This window comes from Quercus robur, chromosome 7, assembly GCF_932294415.1.
Source record: "Quercus robur chromosome 7, dhQueRobu3.1, whole genome shotgun sequence".
NCBI lineage: Eukaryota > Viridiplantae > Streptophyta > Magnoliopsida > Fagales > Fagaceae > Quercus > Quercus robur.
In genome coordinates, this window is record NC_065540.1 from 36226362 (window position 1) to 36239559 (window position 13198).

Consider the following 13198-nt stretch of genomic DNA (forward strand, 5'->3'; position numbering starts at 1 on the left):
CTTCAAAGGAACACGCTAGTGCCGTAAGAGACGAAGTGGCAAAATTGAAAAGAGCAGGGGCTATCAAGGAAGTCTTTTATCCCGAGTGGTTGGCGAACACAGTGGTGGTAAGGAAGAAGACGGGGAAGTGGAGGGTCTGCGTGGACTTCACGGACCTGAACAAGGCATGCCCCAAGGACCCATTCCCCCTACCCAAAATCGATCGATTGGTGGATGCAACCGTGGGGCACCCTCGAATGAGTTTCCTGGACGCCTTCCAAGGCTATCATCAGATACCCCTTGCGCTAGAGGACCAAGAGAAAACGGCTTTCATGACGCCCATCGGAAATTATCATTATAAGGTGATGCCGTTCGGGCTAAAGAACGCGGGCTCAACCTACCAAAGGATGATGACTCGGATGTTCGAGCCACAGCTGGGCAAGATCATTGAAGTTTACATAGACGATATGGTTGTGAAGAGTAAAAGGGTGTCCGAGCACGTGAAAGATCTCGGAATAGTCTTCGCTATCTTAAGGGAGCATCGGTTGCGGCTGAATGCCTCCAAATGTTCATTCGGGGTCGGGTCTGGGAAATTCCTAGGGTACATGGTCACCCACAGGGGAATAGAAGTAAGTCCCGACCAAATCAAAGCCATTAACAGCCTACAGACTCCTCGGAACCCGAAGGAGGTGCAGAAGCTCACTGGCATGATTGCGGCATTAAACAGGTTCATATCGCGATCGGCGGATCGATGTCGGCCTTTTTACCTCCTGATAAACAAGTGGAGGGAGTTCGAATGGTCGGAGGATTGCGTTCAGGCTTTCCAGCAACTTAAGGACTACCTGTCCCGACCACCCATCATGTCCAGTCCTGAGGCAGATGAGGTGCTGTTTGCCTACATCGCCGTAGCTCCCGACGCTGTAAGCCTGGTACTCATTTGGGATGATAATGGGGTGCAGCGACCGGTGTACTATGTGAGCAAATCACTCTATGAGGCCGAGGTGCGATACCTACCTTTAGAAAAGGCAATTCTGGCGATAGTGCATGCAACCCGGAAGCTTCCTCATTACTTTCAGGCGCATACGGTCATCGTTCTGACTCAGCTTCCCCTTCGAGCCGTTCTTCGAAGCGCTGACTACACAGGAAGGATCGTCATGTGGAGTGCTCTTTTGGGGGCCTTTGATATTAAATACATGCCCAGACCCTCCGTCAAAGGACAGGTCCTCGCAGACTTGGTAGCGGAGTTTGCTGAGCCCTCTATAGAAACGATGCCCGAGAAGAAAGACCTGGGTGGAAATGTGGTTGGAGCAATTTCAGCGGGGGGGACCGTGCATTGGAAGGTCTACGTGGATGGCGCGTCCAACCAGAGAGGATCAGGAGTTGGGATAGTTCTAGTATCGCCGGACGGTGCTGCTATTGAAAAATCGTTAAGACTCGGATTCTCGGCTACGAACAATGAAGCCGAGTACGAAGCCTTACTCCAAGGGATGGCGATGGTTCAGAAATTGGGTCGAAGAAAGATAGAAGCATTTTCGGACTCCAGATTAGTGGTCGGACAGGTGATGGGCGAGCTTGAAGCTCGAGACACTAGGATGCAAGACTATCTGGGACAAGTCAAACGGCTACAGACGAGTTTTGAATCCTTCAGTCTGACGCACATTTCCAGGAGCGTAAACACCCATGCAGACTCGTTGGCTACTCTCGCCACGTCCTCGGCGCATAATCTGCCGCGAATGATCCTTGTTGAAGATCTATCGCAGGCAAGTCCCATCTGCAGAAACCCGGCTCCAGTCCATCAGATCAGAAAAAGTCCTAGCTGGATGGACCCCATAAAGAGTTTCCTCCAAAACGACATCCTACCGGAGGAAAAACTGGAAGCCGAGAAGATACGCAGGAATGCTCCTCGGTTCTGGCTATCAGAAGACCACAAACTATATCGACGCTCTTACTCTGGGCCGTACCTACTCTGCATACATCCAGAAGAATCTGAGTCTTTACTTGAGGAGTTACACGAGGGGATTTGCGGAAGCCACACCGGAGGAAGATCGCTGGCGCACAGGGCACTCACCCAAGGGTACTGGTGGCCGAACATGCAAAGAGAGGCCCAAGAATATGCTAAGAAGTGCGACCAGTGCCAAAGATTCGCCCCGAATATCGACCAACCCGGAAGGGTTCTCAACCCCCTCTCTGGCCCATGGCCGTTCGCACAATGGGGCCTTGATATAGTCGGACCTTTCCCCAAAGCTGCGGGGAACAAGCGATCCATAATAGTCGGAACTGATTACTTCACTAAATGGGTGGAAGCTGAACCCTTGGCCAACATTAGGGACGTGGATGCCCAAAAATTCATCTGGAAGAACATCATCACCCGCTTCGGGACTCCGCGTACACTCATTTCCGACAATGGTCTGCAGTTCGACAGTAAGAGCTCTAGGGAGTATTGCCACGAATTTGGAATCATTAACCGATATTCCACCCCCGCCTACCCTCAAGGAAATGGGCAAGTCGAGGCCGTGAACAAGGTCATAGTGAACAGACTGAAGAAGAGACTGGATGAGGCAAAGGGGAGATGGGTAGAAGAACTCCCCCACGTCTTATGGACTTATCGGACGACACCACGACGATCGACCGGTGAGACCCCCTTCTCGATGACTTATGGGGCTGAGGCCGTACTCCCGATCGAGAACAACTTTCCCACGCTAAGGTCTAAATTGTTTACCCCAAACGATAACGACGAGTTATTGGAACGGAGTCTGGACCTAGCTGAAGAAAGAAGGGAAAAAGTAATGATTCATATGGCCTATTATCACCAGAAGCTGAGACAGGGGTATGATGCTAATGTCAAACTGCGGCCTCTGGGTCCAGGTGATCTCGTGATGAGAAAGATTCTTGGCAGCGCAAAGAACCCCTCTTGGGGCAAGTTAGGGCCCAATTGGGAGGGACCATACCGAGTCACATCCGTGGCCGGAATAGGCGCCTACTACCTAGAAGATTTGGATGAAAAAGCTGTACCTCGACCATGGAATGTAAATAATCTCAGAAGATATTGTTATTAATGAGAACGGCTTAGCATACGTTTTCTTTCATGACTGTCCGCTGCTTGCTGTTCCACTAACAACTATTTATAAGTTTTAAACAGAACCTAAATCCTGCATGGCTCCTCGGACCACAGACTTAGGGGTAATTAATACTTAAGGCAACAATTCATAAGTTTTGGACAGAACCAAGGCCTTGCATGGTCCTCGGACTCAAGCCTATGGGGAAACCAAATGCACGAAAGAAAAATCATAAGTTTTGGACAGAACCAAGGCCTTGCATGGTCCTCGGACTCAAGCCTATGGGGAAACCAAGCACACAAGAAAAATCATAAGTTTTGGACAAAACCAAGGCCTTGCATGGTCCTCGGACTCAAGCCTATGGGGAAACCAAATGCACGAAAGAAAAATCATAAGTTTTGGACAGAACCAAGGCCTTGCATGGTCCTCGGACTCAAGCCTATGGGGAAACCAAATGCACGAAAGAAAAATCATAAGTTTTGGACAGAACCAAGGCCTTGCATGGTCCTCGGACTCAAGCCTATGGGGAAACCAAATGCACGAAAGAAAAATCATAAGTTTTGGACAGAACCAAGGCCTTGCATGGTCCTCGGACTCAAGCCTATGGGGAAACCAAGTACACAAGAAAAATCATAAGTTTTGGACAAAACCAAGGCCTTGCATGGTCCTCGGACTCAAGCCTATGGGGAAACCAAGTACACAAGAAAAATCATAAGTTTTGGACAGAACCAAGGCCTTGCATGATCCTTGGACTCAAGCCTATGGGGAAACCAAGCACACAAGAAAAATCATAAGTTTTGGACAAAACCAAGGCCTTGCATGGTCCTCGGACTCAAGCCTATGGGGAAACCAAGTACACAAGAAAAACCATAAGTTTTAAACAGAACCTAAGTCCTGCATGGCTCCTCGGACCACAGACTTAGGGGAAATTAATACTTAAGGCAACTATTCATAAGTTTTAAACAGAACCTAAGTCCTGCATGGCTCCTCGGACCACAGACTTAGGGGAAATTAATACTTAAGGCAACTATTCATAAGTTTTAAACAGAACCTAAGCCCTGCATGGTCCCTCGGACCACAGACTTAGGGGAAATTATTACTTATGATAGATTGGGAGATTATTACTTAAAGGAAATCATTTTAATGCATGCGCACAGTCCAGCACCATCGTGACCCTCAAATGCGCAGCCTAAAAACCCATTTTTATTGTGGCCGTTTACCTGTATCTACATCGTTGCAAATGTTTAAAAAAAAAAGAGCGCTACTGACATACATCCATAGTAAGCAAAACTAACATTTTATATTAATATTCCGAGTACATTAGAAAGAGAGGTCCTTACAAAAGAATGGAAAAATAAGACGACTCTCATTAAAAAAGAAAAAAGAGTACCAAAATCAAAAGCCTAAAAGGCTAAGCCTTAGCGGGAGGATCTTCTGTCTGCTCGGGCTGAGGAGGAGGAACCTCAATGGTAGAGTCTGTGGCAGGATCCTTCGCCATATCAGGCACGAGGACGGCATCAGGCACCGCCAGGTCTTGCTCTGAGGCGACTTAGGCATCATCAGGAATATCTCGGATATCCGGAGGACAGAAGATGCTTTCGGGCAGTCTTAGTGCCGAATCTGCAGAAACTCCTGCAGCATCGAGGGCATGAGCCCATGAAATACTGCAGTAATCCCTGCACACCTCGGGGATCTCCTCGGATAGCCTGGCTTCCGTCTCTTCAGCCCCGAGCTGGCGAGCAGCATTCTTCTCTGCCTCAGCAGCCTCTCGGATCAGCTGGGCCTCCTCTTTGGCCTGCCTCAGCTCATCCTCAACTTTTTGTAGGGCAGTCTTGAGATCCTGCACTGCCCGCCTCTCAGTGGCGAGGTTAATCTGTGTCAAGAACAGCTCCTTGCGCTGGTCCTCCGCCTGGGTCTCGGCACTCTTTAAACCAGCCTCTGCACTTTTGCGCCGGTTCTCCGACACCTTGAACTCGTCCGTAAGTTTAAGGTGCTCGTGCTTGAGGGACCCCAAGGCTTTCTCCATCTCCGCCCGAGCCTGGGTCTCAACCTCAGCCCGACTACGGCTATCACGGCAATACTCATCAGCCACGAACACCTGCTGGGTAATCTACGAACGAAACAAGATTGTTTTGAAAAAGAAATCTAACAGGGATAAAATAAATTAATAAAACAGTAAAAGGATTACTTACCAGCGCGAGATCCCTTTTTAGGGATAAGAAGAGCTCGGGCTGAGAGAACCGCCTATAGGCCTCCATGTCCCGAGGAAGGAGTAGGGGTTGCTCTAAGGCATCAGCCACGTACCCTGCCCGGCCTCGGTTATACTCTCGGACCGAAGCATTGGAAAGGATGGCAACCCCATCCAGTTCCAACTTGGGGTTCCATGCACGAGGGGAAGCGCGCACCTCAGCAAGGTTCTCCTCATCCCGGCTCTCCGAGGAGTTACCCCTTCTGCTCCTTGGCACCCGCGTGGTCTTTTGCTGCTTGGTCGGCTGGGCAATCACCTCACCTTCCTCAGGAGTGTCAACCGGCCTCTTCTTCTTCAGGTCCGGATTAACCTTAAGGCCAGGGTCCGAGACGCCCTGAGGGACCACAGGGGGAAGGGTTTTGACCTTTGATGGACTTGGTCCCTTCGATGACTGAACCTTTGATGACTGACCTCTCCCTCGGGAGGACATCATCTCCTTTAGAGTCTTTCCCTTTCCTGCCATGGGCTCTACCTCTTCGTCTGAAGTATCGTCCGAGCAGATAACGACTAAGGGAATACCAACTGCGGAATGTTGGTCCTGCTCTACTTCGGGATTAGAAAACTCCACCAAGGGGTTTTGCTGAATTTCCTCCTCGAAGTAAAACTTATCTATCTCTTCCTCAAGGGAAAGACGAGATGATTCAGCCTCTTCTTCAACCAAAACAGCAGCGCCAGGCTCGTTTACCGGAGGTAGCTGCTCTGCTAAGTAGGGATTTCTGACACCTGGCAACACAACTGGTGGCAAATCGTGGTCAGCTAGGAATCCGTCCTGGGACACGTCAATTCTAGCCAGCCTCGGACTGCCAGCCCTTATAGCGTGACCGACTACCTGAAAAGCGCTGCTCAGAGGTTGATAACCCAGAACCAGATGGGCCGCACGCAACTGTCCGTCCTCGGCGACGTAAATCTCCGACCTAAGGAGATAGTTCAACGCTGGCACGTTCACAAAGTTTATCCGAGGAGCAACGTGAATTTTGTCTGCAAACAAACCAAGAAAAGCGAGGTTAGACCATGAAATTTTCCAATTACAAAGAAAGCAAGAAAAATAACCCCTCAACACTAAATCCTTTCCCAAAAAGGACCAATCCTAAAAGCGCCGCACCTGGGTTTCCTGCCCGAGTTGGACAATGAATACCGTCGAACCACTCCCCAGAAGCAATGAGGAAGTCATTCTTCACGGTCTTATTGGAAACTAGAAGACAAGAGATCAACCTAACGTCCTCGTTCCGGGATTTGAGATAATACCCATCATCCCCGAGGCGGTGACATTCGTACAGATAAGCCACATCGTGCCAAGTAAGGCCTAGATTCATCCGCTCGTCTAAGACATCTACACAGCCTAGTATCTTGAACATATTCGAGGCACACTGATACGGCGTCAACCTATGGTTGAACAGGTATTCCCTTGTGATCCTACGCATGGGAAGTGTCATTCCTCCCTCTATGAAAGCAATCATGGGGATAACGACTTCTCCCTCAACTCTATCTGTCAATACTCCTTCCAGAGGACAGTACCGCAGCCCAACCCTAGGGGGAATGTGGTATTTAGCCCTAAAGGCCTCCATAGCGGCTGGAGTTTTTACTAATTTTTCGAATCTACCCATCTGAACTGAAAGGGGGAAATGAAAGTAGAGACCAAGAAGAAAAGTAAAGTCCGAGGAGGGAATTGAAACGATGAGAAAAACGAAATGTACTGGTACCTTCACAAAACGCGCAATGGGACGCCTGGAAATCTCTCTTGGACGAAACGCTTCACAAAGACGGCTACGGCGGCGTAACAGATGCAAGTGTTCGTATATCTCTGGGGTTCGATGGAGTTCTCTGGAGTCCTTTGAGGTTGGTGAAATGCAGATGAAAGAAGTAACTGAACCCCTGTGACGTCTTATATAGTCGGGAGGAGAGAGAAAAGATCATCCCTGCCTAAAAATAAGGGAAGAAACGATGGCCGTTCGATCCATGCCAAGCCGTTGGATGAAGGGAACATAACGCCTCCAGAAGTTAATGGCTGCGCCTCGTAAATTGTAGCGCGTCAAAAGTAACGGTCCGCACGCGTGCCCCATGATCTCCTTATTTCCATCCTCTCACAAACATCAAAACCCCGCTTTTCTCCTCGGAGGGAGGTAAAAACCGGAGTTTTGAGGGGCTATTGTGGGGCCCGGCCCAAAAAATGATGGGCTATTCCAAACTCAGGCCCAGCCGAGGAGCGTCCTGGCCGAAAAGTTGCCTCATATGAAGTGTTACTCAAACCCAATAGCGCCAAGGAAACCTGTCCGAGGAGTAACTCCTCCTCGGACATCAGGAGGCCCAGACGAGGAACTTTCCCCAGCCATTTCAGCTCATCTTCACAACACATAAAAAGAATTAAATCCAAAATATCTCATGGAAGGCTACCACCACATTAATTGCGCCCCAACCACCCTCTTGGCCGCATTAATGAGGAAAAGACACCTGAACAGTACCGCCTTGGCCTCTGCAACTCACAAATGGACTGATGAGGGCGTCTGATGGGACAGGTGCTCAAGTGGATGCTTAGATGATCAACAGGTGTAAGGTTGAGATGAAAAGAAGAGAACTATATAATGTAGTGGAGTCCCTTAAAGAAGGGGACGGGAGAACTGTATTAGAAACTGAAGAAATTGAATCAGAGAAAAAAGATCCATTCTTGTGTTTTTATTTCTTTTTGTATACAATACTGCCCATGCATTAGACCGAATAGGTTCACTGAAGCTAAGTTCTTTGACCCATCCTCTACAAATATTTATTGTGGGTTGTGCTTTGGGCCAAGGCTTGATCAACGGAAGTTGGGCCAAGGAAAATCGTGCAACTACAATACATATATATATATATATATATATTTATTTAGATGCTAATGTGGCTTTTTATAGCGATTAATTGTTTTTAATTATTTTATTAACCACGTATGTGTTAAGTGAGCATTTCATCAACCAAGTTAGCTTTTTTGCCACTGAGATGACAATAAGGATCAAAGTAACAATGATTTCAAAAGTTAAGGACCAAAATGATTGCCAAAAAAAAAAAAAAAAAAACCAAATTGATAATAACCACTAAATATAAACACCATAAAGATGTTTTTGGTGATTGGCACACTCAAAAATATCATTTGATAGACACATATTGGGAAATTCGAAAATTCTGACATTTAAAAAATTAGTTGTAAAACTTCCTTTGAACTCTTCTTGACATTCTAGACTCATTTAATAACACAAACTGATGTATTTTATTTTTAAAAAGTGTTAGAAGAGTACATGTAGTTAACCCTAATTTATATATTAATGATTCATAACTAACCCTAAAATTTTGGAATTAAGACTTCGTCATCATTGTTATTTTAGAAGAAAAAGGTTAGAATGCAAGGAACGCTAATCTTCTGTACCACTTTTTGTATTCCGTTTTATGTTCCACCAATCACTACTTACTATGTGTATGATTGCTTTTCATTTTAAATTTTAATTATTTTATAAGAAAAGTAAAATCAAAACATGACATATAATAATTTGTGGAACATAGAGTAGTACACAAAAAGTGGTACAAAGGATCTGTATTCAAATGTAAGTGTATTTTTAGTGTTCTACAAACTTTCAGTAGTTTCTCAACAAATACAAATCCTCTGTACCATATTTTGTGTTTCAATTTATATTCCATCAATCATAACTTGTCATGTGTTTATTTATTTATTTTTTTCCATTTTAAACTTTGGCTATTTTATAAGAAAAGTTAAATAAATACATAACAAGTTATGATTGGTAGAACATAAAATGGAACACAAAAAATGGCACATAGGTTTTGTATTCTTTTTCAACTAGACATTGCGTTAATTTTTCCTTAATATAGAATTATATGGTATTAAGTTTTAATCTCCACCAAATGTTTAATTAGTAGGTAATGTTGTAACAATTTCTCGTTAAAACAAAAAGAGATGTTCAGTAAATATCTACGGGAAGTAAGCTAAACCTTTTGTTGATAAGTGATAAGAGAGAGGGTGAGATTTTTTTTTTTAATCTCTACCAAATGTTTAATTAGTAGGTAATGTTGTAACAATTTCTAGTTAAAACAAAAAGAGATGTTTGGTAAATATCTACGGGAAGTAAGCTAAACCTTTTGTTGATAAGTGCTAAGAGAGAGGGTGAGATATTTATAACTGAGCTGTAACGCTTGAAGTTTTGGTAAGTGACAAACAGTGGCTCAATCTAAAGCTTGAAACTTTCCTCTGGAAAAATAAACCTAGAACTTTCGTCCACCGATGTCTCGGCCTGCAACGAATCCAATGCTGCTGTCCGAGCATCTCCCTCACGACATTATGTTCGACATCTTGACTCGGTTGCCAGTGAAATCCTTAATACGATTTTGTCGCGTTTCTAAATCATGGTACTCCACAATTACTAGTCCCATTTTCATTACCAAGCACTTAGACCGAGCCAATTCATTATCCAACACCAACAACAATAAAAATGGTTATTTGTTGTCTACAGTAAAAAAAAATCAAGATCGTTCTACTTGCGAAGAATGGACTAAGCTTCTGTACAACAACGACCGCACATTGACACAGATTTCGAGGGTTGAGATCCCCTATACTGATGATCTTAGACACATATTATATGTGTGGAAAACTAAGAATTAGAAAGTCACAGCCTGTTTGGATTGAGGCGGACAAATTTTTTTGCCAACTCCGCTCTACTCCTCTAGCTCCCCCTCCCTTGTTTCTCAAAAAAAAAAAAGAAAAAAAGATTCTAGCTAGTCCCTTCACTGACCCTTCTGATAAAGCCGCTTTTGGATTTGGGTACTACAAGATTCTAAGAGTTACATTTATTGAACCATTTGACGCTTTCTGTATGTTTACACATTTGAGTGCCGATTCATGGAGAAAGGCCATAATTTCAGTGGAGCCATTTAGTGGGTTTGGACCCCATTGGATCAGTTGATTATGTAGATGGATCACCTAGTTTATTTTTTAGTGGAGCTTTCCACTTTATAGCATTTTTCGGAGACCACAACTTCATTTGGTCTTTTGTCATTTATTTATTTTTGCTTAAATGAGGCACTATTCTCTGTTTTCTTTCTGGTTTGTATAAGGCATGAAAGTATTGCTTTTGATGTAGAAAATTAAATTCTAGTACTAAGTGGGAAAGGTTTCCTTTGAGGGGTCAATGGCTATCGTTTATAAACTGGATTTTTGTGTGAGAAATGGTGTGCACATTCTGGAAGATGGCATGTCATGGGGAAACATACATGTTAAGCCAACGTTGTCTTGTTTTAATTTGTTTTTCCTGTAAACTTTTGATACTTGGGGAGGAGGGGGGAGGGACCTTAATTTTGATTTTTCTAAACATGCATTATTGGATTTTGCAGTATTATTTAATCCCAGTCAACAGAAGAAAATATTCTCTGGACTATATATGCTCATATTAGTATTGATAAGAGTAATAAGTTTCGATTTTGTTTCAGTTGCATTTTCAATACCAAGAAAACCTTGATCCAGGAGAAATTTAAATAATGATCTGGGATTGTTAACAGCTCCAATAATTATTATTATTATAATGAAAGTTGTTCTCAACTTCTTATTAGATCTTTAATTAAGAATAAGTCGTCTACCAGTGAAAAGGCTTATTTGTTTGGACTTGGAAGATGATGGTGATGTCCTTTGTGTAGAAATCAAGTAGAGAATAGGGACCATTTTTATTATTATTTTCTATTCCTTTTCTCTAAATAGAATTAGGGTTAATGTCAGACATTGGTGCCTAGTATATAACCCTTGCAGCTGTTGGAATGATGTGATCCAGAGTACCAAATAATTTTAGAAACAAAAGGTGCCCCTTAATATATATTCTCACATTCATATGACATATAGCCAAAGAATTAGCGAGCTATCGAATAGTGACCTACATATCATTTAGGCAAAAACGCCATTTTGGTCCCTACATTTTAAAGTCATAATCAATTTGGTCACTACATTTTGGTAGCAGTCAATTTGATCCATGATATTTTTAATTTGTAGTCAATTTGATCCCTACCGTTAATTCACTAACGAAAAATGCCTACGTGACAAACGTTTTGTCCAATTGGCATATTTAATGTTAAAATATTAAATTAGATGCTGATGTGGCTAATTTTTAGTTGCCACATAAGCAATTACATGGCAAAAAAAGCCATATCTCCTTTTTTTTTTTTTTTCTTTTTTTAAATTGTACCAATTTTTTTCCTTTTCTAAATAAAAAAACTAGACCACAAACATACATTGGATTTCAAAAAAAAAAAAAAAAGAACACGTTTCTCCGACTTACATATGCAAGTTTCAGTAACATATATTAAAGTATTGTAAAAATTTAATCTATGACTACGACCAAATATAGGTCATCATCATCCCTATTATGAACTCAATCCATCTCTTTCTCTGACCCTTCACCTATTGACTCTTGTTACTGAGAAATATACCAAGAAAATCTGTGTCTTAACTCTGAATTTTTTTTTTTTTTTTTTTGGATGGGACTCTAAATGGATTCTTTGAAATCTAGGATTCCACTAAAAAAAGAACATTTTCTAGTATTTTTCTTTTGGTAGAACCGAGAGCACCCATTTTCATAGAGACCCAATGCAAGATTCTCAAGGTTATTGTTGTTTAAGAAGTTAGATTAATTACTTCTAATGGATTTGTGCTATGGCTGTGTGTGTGTGTTTTTTTTTTTTTTTTGGTGGTGCTCTTCCAAATGTTTCTATCAGGTTCTATGGTGGAAAAGTCTAGGGGTCAATTCTAAAAATTTCAAGCTTTTGAAGAAGATGGGTGTGAAAACCCAGCATCTCCAAACTCAGATTCAACACAACCCAACCTTCAAGTACCACAGAACCACCATGGTACCCAGTCTGTGGCCACAGATCCGCCCCACTGGCAACCGTGCCACCACTGCAAAATGCCTCAAGAGTCAAGATACCATTGTCGATCTCGTATTGAAATACATATAACATCGCCGATCTCCTTGCTCTATGATGGATCTATGGTGCTAGATGGTTGTGTTGCAGTGAATCTGGGTTTGGGGTTTAGTCTGAATTTGGGGATTTTGGCTGAAACTTGTGGAGTTAATTTGATCTTTCTTGATTGATGGCATAAAATTTGCTGAAGGTTAGAAAGAATATGATCCGTGATTGTTGGACTATAGATTAGTGTTTGGTTATCAAGAAATGAAAAGAAATGAATTAAAATGAAATGGGTTAAAAAATTGTAAGAATATTCAAAGAAGAAATAAAGAAAAGGAAAAAAAATTGGTTAAAAAATATTAAAGCTGATGTGGCTTTTTTTTTTTCTTTCATGTAATCGCTAATGTGGCCACACATTAGCATCTGATTTAATATTTTAACACTAAACATGCCAACTGGACAAACCTTTTGCCATGTAGACATTTTCCGTTAGTGAATTAACGATAGGGATCAAATTGACTACAAATTGAAAATAACAGGGACCAAATTGACTGTTACCAAAATGTAGGGACCAAATTGACTGTGACCCCAAAATGTAAGGACCAAAATGGTGTTTTCGCCTATCATTTATACAGTTGAATAGGGGGTATTTGTTTTTTGGGCTGTTTCTTAGTTATAAACGAGATAGATTAAGTTGGGTTTCTAGGGTTTGTCATTCAAATTAGCCACCTTATTAAATTGTGGTGGAGGCAGACTTCTCTCATTGTCTCTAGATAACCAGTAAGGGTGGTCTAACCGAATGATTTGTTCATTTCCATTTCCAGTGATCAGCTAAATAAGTTAGGCGAAACTACATTATTGGTCCCTAAAGTTTACCTACAGAGCACAATTAATCCCTTAAGTTTGAATTAAGCTTTATTTGTCCCTCAAGTTTAAAAAATAAGTGCAATTGGTCCATCTGCTAACATTTGTTAGACTTATTGCCTAC